Genomic DNA, 25,242 nt, shown 5'->3' with positions numbered 1-25,242 from the left:
TGGCAGACCCCAGCATACCAACCAAGTGTGTAGTTTTGTGCAAGCAGATTACCTACATCTGAGCCCAGCAATGGTAATAAAAACATCATTTCTTTTTGCTGTGCTGACATAAATACAGCACAGAATCCGCATTCATCATTGCCTTTCTCTGTGCTGTCCTGCTTCAATTTTCCTAATAAAGTTGGCACAAAGGATGAAGGCAGTAGTTGCCTCCTGGCATTGCTCCCCATCAACCAGTATTTAGTGGGATAGATGGAGATTCCATGTATTCATCACAGCAAGCAGAGCAATCAAAAGGGGATGGAAGAAGAAGATGCATGTAGGAATCACAAAATCCAAATCCCTGCAGGTCTTACAATGGCAAGTGTATATCTGATGAGGTATTTTGAATGCCTTGGAGCCAGTGGATGCAAAAACTAATCTGGTACCTCCTGGCATCCTGCTGACATGCTCTCTTTTGCTGGTACTGCTGCCAGGATAGTGAAGGTTTCTATGCCCATTGTGGGGTAACTTGCAAGGCCAGATATCCCCATCCACCCACAGACTTCCCTCTCTGTGGGCAAAAGGGAAAATCTGCTTTGTGCTATGCACCCCATAGAACATTATCCCAGGGGCCATGGGATGGCACACCAATAGACCTATCATCCACATTTTCTTCTTCTCACTAATTCCCTTTTAAAGTCATACAGGCTACTGGCCACTACCACATGTTGTGACAGTGAATCCCATAAATTTAGCAGACGTCCAGGGTAAAACATCATTTGCTTGAAATGCAGTCAAACTGTTTGCCTCCTTCTCTCCCCACACATAGGCACACAACTCACACCTCCTTCAAATTGGAGCTTATTTGCTTTCAGGAGCTGTGAGGTTGCTCTGTTGCAGTTGTCCTCGCATGAGTGTCTACCCCTTTCCCTCAACAAAATATTAATAAGACAAAGCTCTTCAGCTGTAAAATTCATCTATGACCATTGTCGTGTTGTTGCTGTTGTTGTTTTAATTCGTGTGGTATGGCTATGCATTATGGCATACCAGCCAACTTTCCCACTATGAACAGGGCATCCTGGATTTGCAGAAACTGCCCCAGCTTCTGTTTGAAATCCTTGTTGTCCCACTGCTACCATGGCCTCTGTTGTCATTGCCACCATACTTCAGGAAGTTGGGCCACACTTCTGGAAGGACAATACCAGCTCCTGGAAGTGCATTAGCAGTCTTGGTGGGGAAGGAGACAGAGAGAGAGAGCCAATGAATGTAAGGTATTGGTGTGGTGGCAGGGTGTGTGTGGGTGTCTTGATTTGCCCTCCCAATATGTTATGCCTGGGTCCTAAGATCAGGTCATTTTAGAGAGCTTGCCATTTCCTTGTCCCCTGAAGTCAACTGCCCCCCCCCAGAAACACACACTTGCAAATAATTTGGGCTGGGCTGTTCAGTTAGGAAAGACTCAAAATTGCACAGAACATCTGTCTAGTTTAACGTGATTCCCCTCCCTCCCGCTTTCTGCCTGCTTCATCCCACATTTTTCAGCCGAGCCCTCTGATTCTCAAGTTAGATTTTTCAGTGGGTTAGGTTGGGGTTTTTTTGCTCACTTACCAGGGAGTAAGGTCTATTGAACTTAGTGGGCCTTATTTCTGAGTTTACAATGCATAGGATTGCACTGTAGATAATAAATAAAATGGTTATAAATCTTAATAGTAATACATGAATAGAGCAGAATCCATTACACATTAGGCTCAGCAGTGGCACATGGGGGCACTGGTGGAGGAAGGCGGGTGCGGGGGGTGCGCTCCGCACTGGGTGTCAGCCGTGAGGGCGGGTGACATTGCTGCACCACAGCCACCCCTATGCTCGCTGCTCGGGCAGTAGATGCTGCCGTGGGTGGCTAGCAGTGCCCCTCCTGGCGCTCTCCACGTAGGTGGCGCCCCCCCTCTCCAGGTGGATAGAGGGAGGGTAGGGAGGCTTGTCGTGCGGGCAGTTAGCCCCGCCCCCATGGACCAGCTAGCCCTGCCCCTGTGCCACTCCGGGTGCTGGGGCAGGTAGCTCCTCCCCTGCATGGGGGGGGGCAGAGCATCAGTGGTTCCAGAGATCATGCCACTTGCTAGAATGGGGATAGGGCAGAGCAAGGTGGTTAGGTTGTGGAAGCTCAAGGCTGCTGTCACTACCAAACCTGCCTCACTACCACCTTGGACCACTGCACTCCTGATCTAGCAAGCACCAGGTCCTCACCAGTGAGCAAATACTAATCTGCCCCCCTGCCCCACCTCACACATTATGGCTGATGAGACTTGTTTATATTCCAAATATAATATATAAATTTGGGAAAGAGCAGCCATTTGCTTGTGTTCTTTCACCATGACTTAATGTTTTATTTTTTCTTACAAATAAGACATCAATATATTTTATCATTCTTGACAATTTAATATCATTTCAAGTCAATCATACATAAGCTTGCGTTATTCACTTTCATATCAATAAAACATAACTACAGGAATTATCATCATGGGGTAATGTACACACAGTTTCAGTCTGATGCATAGTATTCTTTTTTGCATAATATTTCCTTAAATCATATATAATGCATTTCCCAAAGCATCATCATTTTTCATTTTTTATTCCTTTCAGCATAACTATAACTAAATCGTAACTCACTTCAGTGTTTCCTACGAGTTAGTCATGTACAGTAATAACGAGCAAAGTATACTCATTTTTGTTCATTTAAAATATATTGCAATATTTATTGACTGAAAATGGATTCTGTTCCATGCATGTATAAAATCTGGTATGTTGAGAGAACATGCAGAAGCATGTTACCTATCCCTGTGTCCCCAAAATACTCCCACAGCTACTGATTTGTAGCAATAATGTATCATTTGAAAATCCTGGTATATACGGAGAACATTAATGTAATGAAAGTAAAGAATCAGAAAAGGCAGAATATTTCTGGAGTTTCGTGCTGAACAGAGGTTCTGGGAATACAAAGTTTCCCAGCTCTCTTTTCAAACTTGCCAACTTGAGGGAGCAACAAAGAACATGCAGAGGAGCCACTATGGTTGGGCTTCAGGTCCCAAGCCAAGGATGGAGTACCAATGACTACTGGTCATGGAAGATGAGATTTGTATACCATCTGTAGAGCCACTGGTTCCCCATCCTTGTCATGGACCCTCCTGCGAGCACACACAGTAGCAACAAGGCAGGAAACATGAGAAATCTTGGCTTCCAACATCCCTGGATGGTGCTGCACATCTTTGTAGCTAGTCTGTGGCCAGTTTCCACTCACTTGCTTTCCCAATATCACCTCCAGCTCAGTAACAACCTCCTGTCTTGCACAGCAACCAGGAATTGAGTGCACCAAAAGGAGGAATAGCTTCTCTCCCACCCAAGTTCTCCTTACCTCCAGCAACAATCAAAGCAGGTGAGCATCTTGTCAGAGAAGAGGCTGCAGCCTCTTTGATCTCATTGTTAGACTAGTAGAAGAGTTAAATCTTATATAAATGTTATATCAAAAATATGTACATGACAAGCAAGGAAGCATCATTTGAAAAAATGTCTATTGACTGGATATTCTTCACGAAAAGCTTTTATATGGAAATATTTCCCCTAGCCAACATATAGATGGATGGTTTGAGTCAAGCTAATGGTGACTTCAGAGACATAGTGACAGATAAACCAGACTATTTCAGAACCTTCAACCCTGCTGTGCAATTTGTCTGGCATGTGGCAAACTAACTTTAATTTATGTACATTTATTTGCCTCTTTGAGGCCCACCATACAATCAGTTTATGTCATGCTTTGGTATAGATGATAATAAAGTCTTACACATGCCAGGAGTCATCAGTGCAACATTATTTACAGAATTAGTTCAAAAGTACTTAAAGTCAAAAGAGTCTCAAATCCATTGCACCTGTAACTGTATTAATTAAGAGTTGTTTTAGCCTGAAGTGCTTATATTGTTTTGTGGATTATCTACCTGATGTGCTCATAAACACACACACCCAGAGCAGATTTGTGGGTGCAGGGGAGAGGAGGGGTAACATCATGAAAATGAAATAAGCTGACATCTGAATGCAGCCCTGGTGAAATAAAATAATAAAGACCAATAACAAATAATTAGCTATTGAATCAACTATTGTATGATTCATTAGTAATGCTTTAAATTAGCCAGATAATTTCAAGGCATTCAAGAGCACGTAGTTGGATCCAAAGATTAGTTCTATGTACCCAAGGTATGAAACTAAACCCAAAAAGGGTTTAGATTTATAGTGTGGAATAAACAGCCCTCCTCTCTCACCACGGTACACAATCAGATGAATCTATCAATTTCTGTTTTCTCAGTTTCTCCAATCTTAAATTAATTTTGTAACATTTCCAAATACTTTTTGTATTGTGCTTGTGGAAATTAATAAGCATTTCAGAATGCCTCTTTCCCTGCAGAAATTACTATCTTTTATGAAACTGTCATCTGTCTGCAATATGGTATAGGGACCTGATGTTCAAAGGAGATTTTTTTAAAAAGGAAAAAAACTGACCACACATGCACAAGCCATTGTTGATTTTTTGTAAAACAGCTCTGTAGTCCTTGGTCCTGTGATAGAAATGACATGGTGTTTTCTTATTCTGCTTTATGGAACTCTGAAGAGCAGAAAGGTTTTATAAATCTAGTTCTGACTCACATTTGTGCCATCTTGCAGTGTAGAAATGATAAAAAGAGATTCAATTTAATTTTTTTTTATCTGAACATTTCCCATTCTTCCCCTTTGCTGTTATTTTTGTATACTGTAATAGGCATTTCACAGGAGAAATAACTCATTCATGCCAAGGCAGAAACATAAATGGCTTTGTTTTGTGCTTCACCATAAAATAAAAAGGAAATGCAAAGCATGGTATTTTGCTTTCACATTTAAAGTTAACAATGCAACTGGGCTTTCTTTGTGTGTGTGCTTTTAAAGAGAGGCAAAAGCAAAGCATCTCACATTGAAACAAAACACAGCATAGCCAAAAGGCCATAGTAATAGAAAACATATTTTGTAGTTCAATCCATGCTACCTACAATTAAACAGTTGGTGGTAGAGAAGACTCATACTACAAACCTTGGTAACTCATAATACGTTCCATAAGAATGAGGCAAGCAGCACAAGCCCTCCGTTCTCTGGATTTTAATTAACAATTTGTTCCACATTACCATTCTCACAGCATAAAAGCAATCTTGATATGATGTTGTATCGAGCTTCTTCTCGTGTTGTATTTTACCAACACACAGGTCAGTGAAAAACCACTCAGAAACCATCTTGACACAATCATATTCCTGACCAAAATATTGCTTTTTGCAGTGTTTTATGTATGTGCATCAGTTATACATAGGGTGGCAGATGCAAAACAACTGAAAATAATTGTAAGTCGTGGCAAACTTTGCATGTTCTAAACATGAGCGTAGTCAGGATTTTTGTTGGGGGACAGGCCTTTTGTTGGGGGGAAGAATCTCAGTTTGCTATAAATTTTTATTGATTTTTATTGGGGAGCAGCTGCCCCTCCCTGTCCCCCCTTGGCTACACCCATGGTTCTAATGCAGGAACTGGAAAATTTCCTTATTAAAACAGAATTCATGGGGCATTTAATGCTCTTTACAAATTGCTCACATCTGCTCTGACTTGGCCTCCACATTAACAGGAGGATTCATGATTGTGACTAAGGTATCTGTTTGGCTAATTTTGATGGATGAATTTCATCTTGTTCAGTCAGAGGATGTAGAAAAGCTGCTTAGGGAAGTGAGCCCAATCACTTGCTTGCTGAACGCTTGAACATCCCAGCTGATAAAAGCTGCCAGAGGATGACTGGTCAGGTGAGTGATGGTGATTATATACACCTCTTTGAAGGAGGGCTGTGTTCCTATATTATTAAAGAAAGCAGATGCAAGTCCATTGATAAAGAAGGCTTCACTCGATCCCACCATTCTCAATAGTTATCTGGCCAGTCCCTATTATTGCTTTGTTGAGCAACAACTTAGAGAGAATGAGGGCAGATCAACCTCTGTCTGGAGCTAGATATGGGGAACATATTCCTATAGGTTCTGCTGGACCTCTCAGCTTACATAATCATGACATAGGCTGATGGCACCCAGCTTTCTCTTTCCTTTTCAAATAGTGCCAAAGAAGCTGTGGAACTTCTAAGCTATTACCTTGAAGCAGAGGTGGTATTGATATGGGCTGATAAGTTGAAACAATTTCAGGCCAGTACTGGATATACAACATGTTCCTAAGAGGGGTTCTACTGCCTCTGAAGGAGCCTTGGATGAAGGAATTGAGGAAGTGATCATAAAAAATTGCAGGTAACCCCAAACTGAGAGGGGTAGCTAATGCCACAAAAGACAGAATCAGGATTCAATATGACCTTAACTTATTGGATAAGTGGGCCCAGAACTAACAACAACTTTGAACCTTGGCAGGTAAAGTGTGAGCAGATAGCGCAAGATGTAAGCACTGGAGTTATGTTCTGGCAGCAGTCTATGCCTACCAGCGTTTTGCACCAGCTGACCCATCCAAACCAGGTACAAGGGCAGCCTCATATATAGTCTACTCTACAGCAATACAGTGTTGAGGTTTACAATGCATGAAAACAGTAAAGGAATAAAAATAAAAGGTAGAGAGAATCCATGAAACAAAATAGAAATGGAACTACGGGAGGCGGGGGGGGTGATATGTTAAACTTTACCTCTGCATTTTAAAAGTTATTTTTCTATGTTATCCTGTTTAATAATAATAATAATAATAATAATAATAATAATAATAATAATATCTGGGAAGCTTTTCTTACCTTCTGCAGTACAAATAAAGACCACCCATTCTTCTTCCTTTCTGTTGCTCAATGAATTCTTTACATGTCAGATTTCATATTGGTGTGAGGGTAATATTCTTTCTGATGCTTAAAACTGGAGATAGTGCATGTTCTACCAAGTTAAACATATCGTGAATGCAGTCAAGAAAGATTCCACATGTAGTTTTGAATCAGGAAGTAATATGGACAGTGTAATTCCGTTTTCTTTCCTTCTTTTAAAATGAAACAAACAATTGTAAGATGCCAAGCATCTTCATCCTTCCAGAAGCACATGCTGGCAGTAAGCTTGTTATGTTATAAAAGATATTACAAACATGAAATATCTTTGTATTTAAACCCCTCTTCCTGCCCAGTGGATGTTAGGGGATTTCTTCGGCCATTCAGGGTAAGGGTAACAAGTATGTAGGGGGTAGAGCTGCAGCTTGAGACCCTGCATCCAACATCTCCAGACCACTCCACTCCTCACCTTGCCCTCTCTGAAACCTCTTTTCATTCTGGGGTTCATTCTGACCAAGATTATTCTGTTGCTACCTCCTTATGAATGGAAACCTCTAACTTATTCACCCAGAAAGTTCTGCTTTTCCTCATTCTTCTCTCTGTGGGACCAGTATGAGCCTGGTGGCATTCTATCCCATTCATTTCAATGCAAAGGAAATACCTTTAGGGGTGGGGTAGCATAACCAATTATGTGTCATTTGCATAATGAGAGCTTTTCATTCTTGATACGGGATGTATCAGCAAACACTGACAATTTCTGCTTCTGTTTTTGTTTTCATTGGAATTTTCTCACATCCCTCCTTGAGATGAATTCAATAACAGCATTCACTTATTCAGATTACGCTGGATCATCACGTCAGTTCCCGCTCCCCAAATGCATGGCAGACAAGGAACAAACAAAAGCCTCTACTTCCAACTTCATAGTCATACCACCGAACTGGGTGATGTTGTGAGAATACACCGATGCTGGTCCAAATTCACAGTGGCAATCCTCTGTTTGGGGAAGGCGGGCAGGTGTCATGGCACTAAGTATCACTTGATTGTGAGGGTCTGCACGTAGTTTTCAAAAGCAGGTTTACAAGCCACAGGATTACAATATTGCTTTAAAAAATAATAAGCCTGATAGGTTTGAGAGTCCAAATCCTGCCCCAAATGTTGAGCTCCATACTGAACATCGCATTCAGTGGATCTCTGAAGATGCACCGCTTTGCTTCCAATGTGTTTAGTTATTGCACAACAGACCATACTAAAATGCAAAGAAGTAACTATGATTTCACACCCCCACCACTCGTTATTGTCACAGTGACATTCTCTCTGGATGACTAAAAGTAAATAATTGAAAATTACATTGCAAGACAAGGAAGCATGGTGTGCAATTTCCCTCCTACTGAAAATAATAGAAAAACTCCCATTGGTGCTAATAGAGCTGGGGTGCACTCATGGCGTTCAAAGATGCATGTTATATTTAGACACATTTTAAATATACAAATCTTCTTTCCTAGACATAAAAATAATTGGGGAAGCAGGAGTGATGGTGAGATGGAATTAATTTAAACAATATCCGCTAGGGTAATAACATGGTATGTTGGCACACACTATTAAATAAAGAAAGGGATCATGGAAAGGAACATTAAAGGAACCCAAGCTATGCAGGAGCAGGTGGCGAAAGAGATAATTGAGAAATAAGGTTCAAACAAGTCCAACTGAGTAAATCGGAGAGACAGATCAGAGTACATTAGGACATTCTAATTAAGTTATATATATATATGAAAATATTTGCAGTGCTGATGGAAAACCTTGTGTACCTTTGCCTAGCACCGCAGCATGTGGAAGAGACCTTTGGCTCACATCATTATGACTTTCCCTTCACCATCAGCTGAATTGATTAGGACAAACTACAGTGTCTGATACATGATAACACTTGAAGGCGTGCAGGTTCTCTTCAGAATGTTAAAACGTGAAAGGATTAAAAAAACAGTAGAATGGGTAACCTTCTATTCAAAAACATGAGCGGCTTTTTCTTATATAACACCATGTGGAGAGGTTGCTGAGAGCCACCTTTTCCCTGCCTTTTCCCCATGGACAGTCTGCATTTGATACTCTCTACTGTCTCCCTAGCAATATTCGTGCAATTCCTTCTATCCCTTCAGTAGCATGGCAATATACGGGATTATTAAAAATAATATGAATCTGTACACTAATACGTGATGATGCTCAAACAAACAAACAAAAACAAGTGGATGTGTAGCAGTACAAGTTGTTAGGGCAATGTAACTTAATTAATGGGTATAAAAGGCCAAACCACTTTCCCTGAAACCAACTGATGTCCTAGGAATTTTTCAGAACAGTCTTCCCCAACTAAATGGTCTTCATATGCTTTTGACTTCATATGTTTTTGACCCTATGGTCCTATATTCCCTCACCAAGGAGTGCCCATACACCCTCACAGTGATCCCATAAATAAAAATTAAAATGAACAAAAAGTCATAGCACTCTCACTCTTATTGCAACTCTGTCGGACAGCTACAATTGTAAAGATCAATCTATTTCCATTTTACCTCAATTCCACATGTGTTCATTCTGCCCCAATCTGTGTTAATTTGTGATTGATATATACTGCATATGAAATACACATTTTTAACATACTGGTGTGTGAGTATGGAGTATAGAGTATGAAGTTGAGCATTGCATAGCATTGAGCATTGCATAGCAAACATCAGAAGGATGTTGCAAACTATGTACACTATCTGGGGGATATGGATTAGGTCAAGTTCACATTGGGCATTCACATAAATCAAATTCCTTATACATACCTATGGCATCAGATTTATTTATTTATTTTAAAAAAGAAACATTTTTGGAGAAATAATGGCTCAGATCCCAAGTGTGCCATGGAAACATTTGTGGTACTTTTTATGGGACGATAGCAGAGAAATGTCATCCCGCCCTGATTTTCAGCAACTAATAGCTGAAATATATTACTTGCAGGAAAACTTTCAGGAGTCCCAATGGGAATAGGTAGTCATAGTTTCAATGTATAATGAAACACTTTATGTTGTGCTTTGGATTCTGGTCTATGAAAATTAACCCCCCCCTCAAAACAGAGAAGCCATATCACCAGATCAGAGTTTACAACATCCCACTCACCCACCCACCCAAAAAACTGGAATCCTTTACCATAATGATTTATTAATTCTACAGAGGAAATAGATATTTATTGACCTGATTGCTGCATCAGTCCATTTCTGTGCAAAGAAGGGCAAAGAAAACAAGTATTGGAGCTCAGCTGCCGCCACAACATCCAGTACCACACACAATAGTGATATACAATCTTTCTGTTACAGGAGGAATTTCTAGGAGTGCCCTGAGTAGTTTTTTGTCATACTATTTTCTACACTGCAGAAACCTATAGAACAGAGTCACGCCTTCAATTTACAGATCTAGAGCACAACTCCACTGTGTGGGTGGAAGGGATAATATGAACATTTATAGAATGGGGAATCACTCCGTGTGAAAATCTTTTCACACCTCACTAATGAAAATGGATGTTGCCACTGATTAGAAGTTAGTGGAGGATAACTATCTAGAATGTTTAATACAGATAATACTCTTAACCATTGTTTAAAATGCCGTTTTTGTCACATAAGTGTCTTGTTTTTTAAAAGATTACAATGATAGTTATGTTGCTAGTTGTTAGCAGTTAGCGCTGGTGTAAGATGATTTCCTGTCCCTTTGCTCTGTAGGAGCAAAGTACTCACCAGCTGGCAAAAGCTCACAGATAGACATGAAAAACATTTACACACGTGAGACCTAGGGAGAATGAGCTAGACTTGCCTTCTGCTTCAAATCCCTCTGTCGTACTTCCTTGCAAAATTTAACATTACAACCCTAATTTCTTCCCTTGCAATACAATGTGAAGCTGTACATTTTAGGTGGAAGTCCAGTGCAGATGTGCTTTGAACTTACTATCCCGTTGGAATAGTAATCAGAAAGTGTTAATGTATGTTATCGATCATGCCTAGTGAAATACTAACCTAAATGAATATTTGTCGCCCAAGAGAAATCATGCACAATAACAGGTTATTATCTTAATTTTTCTAGTTTCCTTTCTCTTCATGGTGTGTTTTTTATAGTGCAATTATTATATGAAAGTCATTTATGTGCAATTATACAGAACTCTAGTCAGGCAAAAGTTTGATTATTTCATTTATTCACTAGGGGTTCTCGTGGGTTGCTATTTTCATATCTACAGAGTAATAGTCAGCTATGCTCTTTGATTTTAGAATTCCCGTCTTCAGCAATTTTAATCCTCTCCAACCCAAAGGCATGGAATAGGCATTGTGTGTAAGGGTCACAGCCATACTCTAAACTAATGTTATTATTAACAAGAATCTGCATGAAATCCTATCCCTTTTAACTTCCATGCAGGCTTCCAATAACTGGAGGAGACAGCCGGAAGAGCCCACATATTAATTCCAGTGACACCATTCATGCACAGCGTGCTGGATCTAGCAGTTTGCTGATCCATGAGTTTCATAGTCAGCTCTCCTTACAGTGAAGACAGTGGTGGTGGCGGCGGGGAGTCTCTGCTCCACCTCACTCTCACTGGGAAGCATTTGCTGGGCTAAAGACTCCAGAGCCCCAGGGAAGCTTCTTCCTCATATCCCCTTGCACCATGCAGCAATGAAAGGAAAATCGGAACAGTGATTCTTCAACCACCAAGTAAGTGCCTATGAGTGCTCACCAGAATATGCCCCTCCTTCCCTGCACAACCTGCTACTATAGTTGCAGCAGCTAGTCAGCCATTGTATGCACCAATGACATGGCATAACACTGTGAAGTCAACAAAAAGGTGCAATATTTAGAGGGGCTGCAATTCCATTTAGAAGGGCCTGAATGCCATTTCCCAAAGCAGATGAACTCTCCACCAGCAGCATCTCTGTCTCATGGAGATTGAGAGTCAGTGTAATAGTCGCCAGTCAGCCCATCAAGAATTCTGGGGACGGATTCAGGACTAAGGAGCACGTCAGACCATTTGTCCATCTAACTCAATGTTCTTTACACCATACCTGGAGATGCTGTGGATGGAACATGGAACCATTTGCATGAAAAATATGTGTTGTACTCTTCCCTTCCACTACCTTGCCTCTTTTATTTATGCCAGTGTCAAAAGAACTGCAGCCATAGTATCCAGCAGTGTCATTAATTTATCTAACTATTCCTTGGCATCACATAATCTCGTTTTGTACTCTTTTTTGTTCTTTGTTGAGCCAAATATGCTGTTGTTCTGGAAGACCTGGCTCAGATGGTTAACTATGATCATTAATAATTTCCACAAGCAAGGAGCCACCACCGAAAAAACCCATTCATGTGTTGCAGTCCTCTAGACCTCTCACAGGGAAAGTACATGAAGAAGGGCTTCAGAGGATGATTGGGGATCTAGGTTAGTTCATATGGAGTTTGTGTGTGTGTGTGTGTGTGTGTGAGAGAGAGAGAGAGAGAGAGAGAGAGAGAGAGAGAGAGAGAGACCTTGAGAATATCAATCTGCCTAGGATATGAGTGGGTATTTGATGCAAGTCATGGTCTAATGCAGGCAAAGCTAGAATGGGCTGGTACCACCAAACTCTGTGTATAGAATGATTTAAACTGGATTCTGCCTGAATCCCTTCTTTGGACCACTCTGTGACAGTGGAAGCACATTTTGCATATGTGGAAAGCTACTTGCTCCTTTGATTTTGCTTCTCATTTCCACCTCTGACATTGAAAATAGATTTGAGCAAAAATTTCTAGCGAGTAATCACTTGTAGGGATGGTTGTATGAGCATTTAAGATATGTGAATGGAAGCAAATTTCCTTCACGCTTGGCACTATGATGTATGTTTCAGACTTGTGGATTACAGCTAACATGCAAACATTTTCTGCTTGCTTTTCTAAACGCACTTCCAAACTATTAGCGAGGAAACTCACATAAGAAGCAGTCTTTAATATAGGAGAGATTTGTTTGCTATATCTTGTCGCTTACTGGGGAAGGAGACGCCACCTCAGTCTATGCTTATCTGCATTCAGCTCGTGGCTAGGCTCTTGCAACTCCTCTAAGTTAGCTGATGCAATTTCTATCAAATTTAGCACAGATCAGTAGGCAGTGATTGTGACCTTATTCCAAACCACCTCATCATTCCCGGCACACTTTCTCCCCTATCATTCATCCTGGTATTTTAAAAGTATTATTAAAAGTGGGAGAAAGTGAAAAACAGAAACAATTTTTAATTCTAAGTACAAGAAATAAATGCAACTGGTTGGCATTTAATTAACTGACTAGGGAAAGAGCAAAGATCAGTAACAGAGCACACGGTTTGAATGAAACTGATCCCTGGTTCAATCCCTATTATCCCCAAAGTGATGTGATAGTAAATATTAAGTTTAGGAGCTCAGCCTGGGGTGGCTCAGTCAGCAGAGCGTAAGATGTTTAATCTCAGAGTTGTGGGTTTGAGCCCCCCATTGGGTAAAAGATTCTCAAACACAACTTAGTTTGCAGCTAAGTTGATGATCTGCTCACAACACAAAGGCATAGCATAACATGCAGTTCATTGGGATCATCATTACTTCTGTCCTATGTATTGTTTTCTGATACATAGTAGTTTGATGCCATATTGGTGGTGTACAATCCCAATATCAGCATGCATGTCTGGCCATGCCTCAGCAGCCATACATTCAACTGAATGCATGAAAAGCTCCGCATGCATATATCTGTGAACGTACAAGCATGTGATTAGGAAGTCCAGCCAAACAGGTTTCCTGATCACATGTAAGGCCCCACATGCACACCACTGTATAGGCATAGGTACTTCCATTTGACCACATGGAATATGTTCTGGACACACAGACATTGGGAGAATAGCCAGAAGGGTGTGTCCATGTTAGCACATCCTTATGTCATGACCCCAAGGCAGGAATCCTTGGAGGCAGAGTGCTGAAAAGAACACTGAGCTGATCCTGCCTTACTTGTCTAACCTTCCTGTCTGCCTTGTACCTTGGCACCTCCCCCATGCTTGAGCCACCACCTATCTGTGGTGATAGTAATCCCCATAGACCAGGACACCCTGCTCCATCTCACACACTCACTGAACATGCTAACACTTCATCTGAAAGGGCTACTGTAACTCAAATGTGCAAGTCATATCTCACATATTGCAGGAGAAAAAGGTTTGAGGAGTAGAATGAGGAAGCAAATATCAAAGAACTGCATTTTCCAGCCACTGCAAGCAATAGAATCCATTCAGCTGTGTTCGTGGGTTGACATTTCCAGAATCCACAGTAATATATACCAAAGAACAGCAGGGGTTGAATATGTGTAGAAATGCCATATAGATTTTGATGAAAAGTTTAGAAGATAGTTTCTTTCGGGGAGAGGCATTTTGACAACTGTTTTGCATAGGGAGTATCCGTGGACCACTTCTGCTATACTCATTGATACATTAAAATAGTGGTGGGAGAGGAATATGATTTGATTATTTTCCCAATATGAGTATTTTGTAAGAGATCATAGCTTAGAGTATGGCCACACATTTTCCTGTACCTTATCAACATCTTCAAGATAATACAAGGCAAATTCTTTTTCCTTGTGTCTCCCTTACTTGAAACATTAAAAAATGTCACATTTTTCTGATACCTATGAGAAAGACTGAAAGTTTCTTAAATTTACATTACAAGGCATAGAGGAAGAAAGTATCTGGCGCAAAAGCATCATCACACAATAGGTTCTAAAAGTACAGAGTGTCAAATATCATCCAACACAGATTTATGATAAAACCATCTGATGTGTAAGCAATACTTCACTAAATGATGTACTTTGGGGCTCATGAGAAACTATATATTAGTCAGAATGAGTCCGTACTAGGACCCAGTATTAATAAGTCTTAGTTTTCTATGGCTTCAATCCAATCAACTGTGCAACAATCTCCATATGATAGAGAGAGGCAGCCCCACATAAGCAGTGTGTGATATGGCATGGAAGCCTGTTGCCAAAATGACACTGCCTATGTGTAAAACTTTGGGCATATCCAAAGTAGGTCTCTGGAACTTGGCCTATGTCTGCAGTCCTTTGCTTTCTCCTGAAGAAACATGCATAGCTTCAGGCTATACATTATTTCAATACAATTGTGTTGTAACTATTGTGATGTGATGTGCATATGTGACATTTAAACAACATTACAGTCCTTGTCAATAATTTTGGGGTCTCCTGATTTAATCTTATGAAGACACTCAAAAATGACAATTTAATATTTTAGTGTTTCAATGGATGGTGTGATATCCTTGGTTCTTCAAAAAGTTCTGCTTCATTTCAGGATGAGTTTTATCACCCATTCTATCCCTGAGTCAATCATGAACGTTTCCGATTGTTCAACAAAAAAGTTTTTAATCATGTTTGCTTTTGAACTTTGTGCAACCATGGCACTGTTCTGGGCACATCAGCAAAGTGGAGGGGGAGAGATAAATATCACACCTGCCTCAAGTTGGTGCAGGTGTGCTGTGACTTTCTCTGTCATTTCTCCTGATAGTAAAATGCTTTAATAAGCACATTGCTTTATGCCGCCTACAAACTTTTTAAAATACATAATTCTGATGGGAATTATTTGCTCTGAAAAGTGTTGTGTAGCTTTTCTTTCCTCCTCCACAATTTGACACTTCTGCTTGTTAAGGTGGCTCTTAAGGCAGTGATTACAGGCTTGAAATGTTACTAAGGCAGCGTAGGAGCACAGGGTGCAACCTTATGCTAGCTCAGATCATTTGTCCACCTGGACAATATTGCCTGCTTCCGGGGTTCTCACACTTTCTACTCTGGTGACACGCTGGCTGAAAACTACATAGGCCCGCCAGTCACAAAATGGTGGTGCAGCCCCCTCCTCCTGAAAAAAAACCAGGCGCTTCATGTCATCTTTCTTTCCAGCTCCTTATGCATTCACCTCTTCCTCTTATAACAGCTTTCCTCTCTTATCCCCTTCCTTTGTATTCCAAGTTTATGGATTGATAATAATCTGGGCTTTTTTCAGCCAGAACTCACCAGAACTCACTTCTGGCACCTCTCAGGTGGGCACCACTGCTATTATAAGAGAACAAGGGAGATGTTCATGGTGAGTTCCAACACCTCTTTTCTAAAAAATAGTAATGGTGATGATGATGATACATATAAAATATTTGCCTTTCTATTTTCTGTTAAATATCCTCCAATAGTTCCCCTGGCTCCTTTCCCTTCTTCTTCGCCACCCATCCAAAATAAAACTTCTCTGCCTCCTGTCCTCCTTAACTCAGCATGCAAGGCATTGCTGGCCCTGATGTTGTTGCTTTCAAAAGGCTCACTGAAGAACCACTGGTCTACTGTCACTGGCGGTTTCAAGATAAGCTAAGGGCTTACACTCTCCAAATGAAGAAATATTTATCACTTAGTGTATGCGACCCCAGAAATTGGATCTTTGACCAGGATGCCAATCCAGACAAAGCATCCATTAACAATGCTTATTATTCTATTTGGTACCCCCCAATTCAAGATCAACTATTCAAGGCCCCTTGAGACATTCACTGGCAGTGGCAGTTCAGGGTCTTAAGCAGATGTCAGCCCCATCACCAGATATGCGACCCTTTCTACAAAGTACAAGGCAGCTTCCTATATTTCTCTATGTAGAAAGAGCCCCAGGGGTTCTGGCAGGCAGCAATTAATTGGCATTAAATGTTATTTCTGTGTAAGTGGTTCCCTGTTTCTAGTCCCACTGAAACTCCATCAGATTTCCTACTGGAAAACAACCTGCACACTGTGGGTTTTGGTCAGGTTGCATAGCCTTGGCCTATGTATTATATAGCATGAGCAGATGCCCCTCAGCTGCTGTTACCTTTTACAGGCATCCCAGCTCTTCTTCAGCCCTCCTCCATTATAATCATGCTGCCTGCATTTATTTAGAGCCAGATTTAAAAATTCACTTCAACTTTAATACATCTTGAGCTATTTTGTCCTGTCTTGTCTAATGTAATCAACAGGCGTTGGTCTTTTATCATTGTCACTTCATCTCCAATGCACAGGGAATGCTCAGTAAACAGGATTCTGGAAACGGGTTTATTGCATGTCACCTCTGACTCTGACTTCATATAAGGCAAAGAAACAATAAAACATCTGGGGTTGTTTTATTACTTACTCAAAAATGTGTCAAAATAACAATTTTCTTCATATTTTCCCCTTGATTTACAGACTGATCTCAGTTCATATAAGCACTCTTTAGAGCCACAACTCCTTACGTTATAAGAAAGCAGTATTCATGTTTGGTGATTACACTCTACCTACATCAATCACATATGGCAAGATATGTTCCATCTTGAGTGCTGAAGTCTACTGTTACTTCAACAGGAAATGGAAGCATAGTCTCTACTTTATGAAGTTTAGGCAAACTTATATGCAAGGGTTGTTGCTATTGTTGGGGTCAGTGTTGTTGGAGTAGGCACTCATTGGCCTTTGGAATATTTGCTGTAAGTGCCTCAGTGTGAACCCTTGACGTAAGATTAGCAGTTGACCAACATAAAATAGTGTGGATTTGTATTATGGTTGGAATATCAAGAAGTAATTTGCTACTGTTTATCCTGGGATGCTTAAGACACACAGAACTTGCTAATAATACTCCTTTAATGTGGAGGGGCACAAACATTAGGCCTCATAACATTTCATTCATGCTACCCCAGTTCTCTGACACAAGATGTAGCCAATCCGAATATGCCTTTTCAGCATATTGAAATAAGGGGAATACTTTACTGTTATTCAGATTACTGAAATGGCCTCAATAAGGTAACAGAGATTTTTATATATTTCTGCGCAGTGCTATTTTTCTAGAAAAAGAGGTGCTACAACTCATCATGAATGCCTCTCTTGTTCTCTTATAATGGCAATGGCACCCACCTGAGAGGTGCCAGAACTGAGTTCTGGCGAGTTCCAGCTGGAAAAAAGTCCTGCTAGTGCAAACCGACATTTCAGGTAGGTGATTGAATCCCTCTGTCAAAATTGTCTGGAGGTGACCGGAGCCTGGGTTGTTTTTTTTAGGGGGTGACAAGGGAACAAACAGGCTTAGGATCATGCCTGACACACATACCCAAATTCCACATTTCTGGCCCATCACTGACAGAGAGGCAAGTACCAGCATCCTGTTCCCCTAGGCTGCCCTTCCAGTGGATATTGGATTTTTCCCCGCTTGTTAAAATACTGGAGTAGACATATTTGCCAAGAACAGGAGGCCAACAATATTTCTAAAGCAAATGAAGGGAAATTGAGAAACGAATGACATTACTGGAGCTGGCTGAACTACCAAAATAATCATCATTATTGCTACACTTCCTCTCTAATATAGTTGTGGAAAGCTAATGATGTGCACTCAAGTTTATGAAAGTACCTTCAAGTGGCTCTTATAACTTCCCTTTATCGAAGATGCTGGTCAATACTTTAGAGTTCCTCTGAGCTTATGCATTCTGATCAAACTACAGAGCAAAAAAGATAAAATTCCTTGGCTAATTACATGCCTGAAGGCGCATTAACAATGCAAGTGTCAGTGCTGTGCTAGAAACTCATTTTACATTTCTAGCCCAGCACTGGTAGCAAAGCTTTGAATGTGACAAAGTGGGAAAGAGTAATATTTGTTTCAGTAGCTTTTCTGCAGAGATAGTGGAGAAAGCCAGGCACCTACAAAGCAGTATTTCACATGGTAAGAAGGAAGCCACACACAAAAAGAAGAAAAAAGAAGTGTTAATCTGGTCATCATGGCTGGATAGCAGGAGAGCAAAACATAATCTTAAATAGGTGGTAGAAAATAAATAAATGAATAACCAGGGAAATCTGAGCTAGTTGGCAGGATTAAATGTTGATACCTTTTCTGATTTCAGTATTTCAATTAATTTGTAAATATTTTTATCCCTTTCATAAATCCACTTTCCTAAAGCATATTTGCTCCCCCCCAAAAAAAAAAACTTTTGGGAAATGTCTGCCTTCTTTCTTTGGTTTTCATCTTGGATTTCAAGGGGGATGCTTCAGGAATTCACCAGGACCACATTCCAAAGTGGAATGTGTGTACTAGAAGTCATTCATCTTCACACCCTGCACTGCAGAGAAGGTTGCAAGGTGGCCCAAGGCCTACATTTTAAAAACGAAACAAATGATGCATTGAACGTGGGGTTGCAAATGACTAGAGGAGTGATAACGGGACATGATGACCTGCTGTCCTCCTCCAGGAACATTATATATAATAAAATGGCTGTCTCATGTGTCTGTGAAAGATCCTTGTATTTCATGATACATTGCTAGAAAGGACTAGCAATAATATTTATTTCTTTATTTATTTAATCCCATTTATCTATTGCTAGAAAGGACTAGCAATAATATTTATTTCTTTATTTATTTAATCCCATTTATCTATCTCTTGCTATAAAATGCTACCTTGATTTGATTTTTGATGACCTCATGAAATATTTTATTTCATTCTAATGTCTTCCACTGTAATTATACTAATTCGATTGGTCCATGCTAAAAAATTCAAGGAAACCTTGGTATTTCTGAGGCTTCATGCTGTTCTGTGTGCTCACTCATACTTCAAATATAATGGCAACCACCACCCACTAATCTAGGGAATTCATTTCAGACTCATTCAAGGTATCACAAAGTCCAGCATCTCTAAATAGTTTCCAAAGTCATCCAGGTGTCAAATTCAGCATAATATTCTACCAATCATCTTATGTGCTGACTGTCTTTTGAATACAGTATATATATATGACCATAATTTGAATAGAACTGAACATACCATTCAAATGGATGAAGATACATACTAATGGATTGTATTAAAGGACTCCCAACACCCATCAGCTCCAACCATCATGGTCAATAGTTGGGGATGATGGATCATGCAGTCCAACAGTGTCTGGAGGACCAGGGTGTATAAAGTGAGGATAAAGGAAGGCTGAGGGAGTACAGCCTCAAGATAGCTCCATAGCTCATCTGCAGGAAGTTCCAGGTTCAATCTATGGCATATCCAAGTAGGGTTGGGACAGACCCCTGCCCAAAATCTTGAAGAGACACTGAATATCTGTGTAGACAATATTGAGCTAGATGGACCAAGAAAGCATCTTTCTATGTGTTGTACAATTCTAAGCAGGCTCTCTAGGCAGGTTATATAAAATATGTTTATTTTTTCCTATATATTATCCACTGATTTTTAATACCAACTATCCAAATAAAAATGCTTTTAAAAAAATCTGTAGCATTTTTATATTGATGATAAATATCCAAACCATGCAGAATTCCTCAACATTCCAGAATGTTTTTTCCGTGCAAAGGATTATGAAGTTAACTCGGAGATATATTATACACCTGTGTGAACTGCTGTGTTGATACATTTTTGCCAATTTGCATACTGTTAATGTTTTCAGCTTCAGAACACAAAGTCTTCTTTATTATAAATGATGGCAATATTCTGCTGACTGCAAAACTAAAGGAGACTATGATTGAACACTGCAATTGGCACTTCTTGCTTCTTCTTTATTTTAAACTTGCTTATATACATATATCTGAGTGTTTTTGCAATTAGCAGGGAAAGAATGGTAATATGAGCTATTAACATTCCTGAACCTTCCTAAGACCTTGTCTGCGACAAAATATTTTTCTCTTTCTTCATTTTTTTTTCTAAAGAAGATAAATAAATAAATAAGGAGTTTCAATAACATAATCATGGAGCAAAAAGCCCAGCTGAATCATCTTTGCCATCCAGTACACTGCATAATGTTCCACTTCAAATATAAATATATTTTCAAATTCATTATTGCAGTATATTTCTTCATGTTAATATCAGTGTCCCTCCCTTTTGTAAGTCAATAGCAAGGTCAGCCTAAGAACAAGAGCATTGCTGGATCAAAATTCTGTCTAGTCCATCATTTTATTTCCAAATGTGGTGGTCAGAGGCTTGCTCTGAATGGTATGTGGAACTACAACCCTTGATCCACCTAACTTAGTATGTCAGCCTCCTGCAATGTGGTACTCTCCAGATTTTTTGGAATACAACTCCTGACCACTGGTCATGCTGACTGGGGATGATGGGGGAGTGGGATCCAACAACATCTGGAGGGCACCAGGTTGGTCTTCAGTGACCAACAGCAGTCCTTCAGGATTTCAAGAGAGACTTTCCCAGCCTTAGCTAGAGATGCCAGAATCTGTAGGGACTTTTGCTCTAAAACTAAGCTATGGCCTTTCATGCAATGGAAACTCAGATGAGTTGTTGAATTATTATTATTTTTAAAATCAAAAACAGGAGCATATACTGGCCTAGTTCTCACCTCAGCCTGTGTTTGGGATGTACCAGTTTAGACAGCCACAAGGATCTCATTTGATTAAATGCTAATCCATAGCCCTCATACCTGAAAAACACCCTTCAAATATAGCTGTCAGGAAAAAGGATATTAAATTAGGCATATTAGTTTTATATATTGTAGGAACAGTGTGGGTTTTGGGAGCAGGAGTGCCAACCTAGCCCCGTGACCGTGGGTGCCCAGTGCCCTGGGTGCCATGCACCGTGCATGGCCCTGGCACTGAAATTTGTAGGCAACAAAGGCACTGCCAACATGCATCTGGATCTTCCCAGACATTTTTGCTAATTTCTGCACAGACACTGCTGTCAACTGCAGTATCCCAGACGTATGGCAACCCTATGCCCAGCGCCTTCATGGGAAATTTTGTGGGTGCTTGGGCACCCAGGGCCCCAGGGAGTTGGCACCTATGTTTGGAAGGAAGGGGCATAACATTAAATCATGTGTGACTCCCACTTGCAGCTTTCCCCATCCTGCAGCCCTTGAGAAACTTTTGTAATCATGCCCAGCCAGCATGGCCACATGGTCAGGCATGATGCCAGTAAAATGAAACATTTTAAGGTTATCAAGTTGGGGAAGGCTATTTAAGCCAAAGATGCCATGAAGGAAGGAAAGGTTATGAAATGTCTTAACAAACTCAGCCATTGGAGGGAAGAGTAAACACCTAATATCTGCTGTGTAATTAAAATTGCAATGTGAAATATATAGCTTATTATAGGGGATATTGTGTGTCTGGATTATTGTTGAATATTCTAAAATTTCACAATAATTAAACTCCCCCCCAAAGGATAGAATATTTATTTTCTTCATCACATTTTTTACTTATATTTCCTCCAATAGGTCCATTTGTGAAACCTATAGTGTTTTTCTCTTCTGTTTAATTATCCCCTGCAAAGGTTTGTCTGACCTGATTATTTTCCCCCTTTTGCTATATAACCATCATCTGCTTGCATTTACAGTGTGCATAAAATGAATTGGATGTCCTAGAAAGAAAATAAATTTACAAGGTGCTATAAAAACTCACCACTCTTCATGACAGGATTATATTGCACCTCTCTCAGCTTTTAACTGCATGAGAGCTTTTCATATGGATTGCAGATCAAATAATCAGATTTATACCCGCAAAGAGTTAAATTGTCAACTATCTCTCTAAAGACTGCTTCCCATACCGGTTATTCTGACAGTGATAGAATAGTAATCTGGGAAAGGCTGCTTGAATGGTTGGATGGTGACTGGGGATACTTGGGTTTACTTCAGTCATGAAATCAACGGGTAACCTTTGGGCTAGTCGGTGTCTAAGTTTAGCCTATCTAACAAAGGGATTGTGAGCTATGGCACATCTGTCCTCTAACCCACCTGCAACCAGCTTGCACCACTGGCAGATACTATGCCAGCAGATGATGCCATCACTCCTGCTGTAAATAAAACACCAACATTGGACTGTCCCCATGTTCCTGCTCCACTCAGGGAGGCAACCACTGGGTTCTAGGCATGGCTGCAAGAAGACATGTACCCCATGCACCCTACAACTTCACAATTGTGTGCATGAACTATTTCTCTTTCTCCCTCTCTTGCATTTGTTTTGGATACAGGAGATCCAATGTGCTGAATAGTTGCCCCTTTCATTCTGATAGGGGAAACGTATCAGCATTAATTAACTTTGTGAAAATCTGTGGAATGGTCTCCAAAATTTGACATTTCTGCACTCCAGATAACAAAAGAGTGTCAGAGAATGGTCATCAAGTTGCAACATGCACCATAATGCTCAAGTGCTCGTAAGTGGCAAAAAGTGGCAAGTGGGTGAAACACCTTTGAATTTTACCAACCTCTGCCTTACTCACAACAGCCATTTAGTCATCCGTTATCTGATGGGCATGCGTGACGTTTGAACATCTTACATGTAGGTTTTAGATGTTGGCAGCAACTGTTTGTGCTCCAGCTTTAGTCATCTGAAATTCATGCCAGATGGCAATTCAGCCACTGAACACTGAAAGAGGTAGAGAAATATATTTATCTGATGCAAATGTTTGCTCATTATGTATTTATGGCCTGTGTTTGAACTGCTTCTAGTTTCTGCCACACAAGAATGATCAAGGTCCAAAACTCCATTTCTGAGTGCCATCAGTATTCTTATTCTATGAACTGTTTCTTCTGCTTTAGAAAATACTTTGAAAATATAATGTCATTAGGAAAGGTTGCTAGGTTTATTAACGCTGTTAAGACTAACATTAGTGCTAGATTATTTCTGTAATGTACACTTGGAGTTTTCTTCTTTCCTCCTCATTCCCAAGCCTTTTCCTTTTGTGTGATGTCTTTAGACTGCAAGCCTGATGGTTTTAAACATGAGTCATGAAGATATATCCCTTTGTAATTCTGAAAATCTGACTGCCAAGGCCAAGAGTCTCTTTATAGGTAGGAAAAACAGGTAATTTCTATATATTGTATATTTCCTGCCTCTCTCTCTATTCAGGGCCAGATTAACAAGAATTAAATTAAAAACTAATCCAATGGAGGTTTGAAGCATTCCACTAAACTTTACTGCATCCTAATTTGCAAAAGTGGTTAAAATACTTTGATATGTGTTATAATAGATTTAACAGTGTAAAATGTCCAAACCAACAAGCAGCCTGGAAAAAAAATATATAGCATATTTTAATATAAAATGTGGGGAAGAAGCTTAAATTATTCACAAAAAAATCAAGGCATTTTACAGTTGTCAAACAAGTGAGTGTGAAGACTTTGGTAATACCTTTCAATACATGTACAAATGTGGACCTAAAAGGTCCCCAACCTTTTTGATGCTGTGGGCATATCTGCAAAATGGATAAACTATGTTGAGCATCACACACAAACACCACAACCAAGCACACACCACAACCTATGTTTTTGGCTACAACATCACCCTGCTTTCAGCATGAAGGGAGGGGAAATTGTGGGTACCAAGGTCCTTGCTAAGTATGGACATGCTCACAGGCACCAGTAAGCAATGGTAGTAATGGTGGCCTAATACTGTAATGCTCATCCAACTGGAACTTGGAACACAGGAAGTTATTGCAGTACTAGCCGTCAAGCAAAGACGGCCACTAGCAGACCTGGTATACAATCTGAGTAGGGGAGAGCTTACGGAGATCATTTCCAAAAGCAATTCAGAGAAATGATATGGTTTTGATTAGGTATTGTTTCTTCAGAAGGCCTTAGTGCTGATATTTAAAACATTCTAAAAGTTATTCTGACCCTGCAACTAATCAGATACACCTGTATATGATTAAAAGGCAGAGGGAGGGGATAATATGGACATGATATTTACATCAACTTTATTTTTTAAAAAATGATATTTATTAAAATTTCAAAAGGAATCACAAAAAAGAAAAGAAACAAAAAATACAAAATACAGAAAAAATAAAAACAATTAAAATAAATCCATCTTTCCATGTCTTGCCTTTCATTTGCTTGTTTCCCTGACCTCCTCACACCTCCCTTTTTTGTATTCCAGTTCAAATGGTTAATTCAGCAAATCCTTTCCCTCTTTGTTTTTATCTTAGTTCTTTATCTTAACATATTATAGCTTTATATTTTCATCTATTAACAAACCATTTTTACATACTCCTTTTTAACATTGTTGCTAAAACCGCTTCATTTCATTCCGACATCATTTTAACATTCATTAATTTTACAATGTTTCTGTAGATAATCTTTAAATTTCTTCCAATCTTCTTCCACCGACTCTTCTCCCTGCTCTCAGATTCTGCCAGTCATTTCCGCCAATTCCATATAGTCTATCACTTTCATCTGCCATTCTTCCAGGGTGGGTAGATCTTGTGTCTTCCAATACTTTGCAATAACTATTCTTGCTGCTGTTGTAGCATACATAAAAAAAGTTCTATCCTTCTTTAACACCAATTGGCTGACCATGCCCAGGAGAAAGGCCTCTGGTTTCTTCAAGAAGGTATATTTAAATACCTTTTTCATTTCATTATATATCATCTCCCAGAAAGCCTTAATCCTTGGGCACGTCCACCAAAGGTGAAAGAATGTACCTTCATTAT

This window comes from Podarcis raffonei, chromosome 9 (genome assembly GCF_027172205.1).
Source record: "Podarcis raffonei isolate rPodRaf1 chromosome 9, rPodRaf1.pri, whole genome shotgun sequence".
Classification (NCBI taxonomy): Eukaryota; Metazoa; Chordata; class Lepidosauria; order Squamata; family Lacertidae; genus Podarcis; species Podarcis raffonei.
This window is presented reverse-complemented; position numbering follows the sequence as displayed.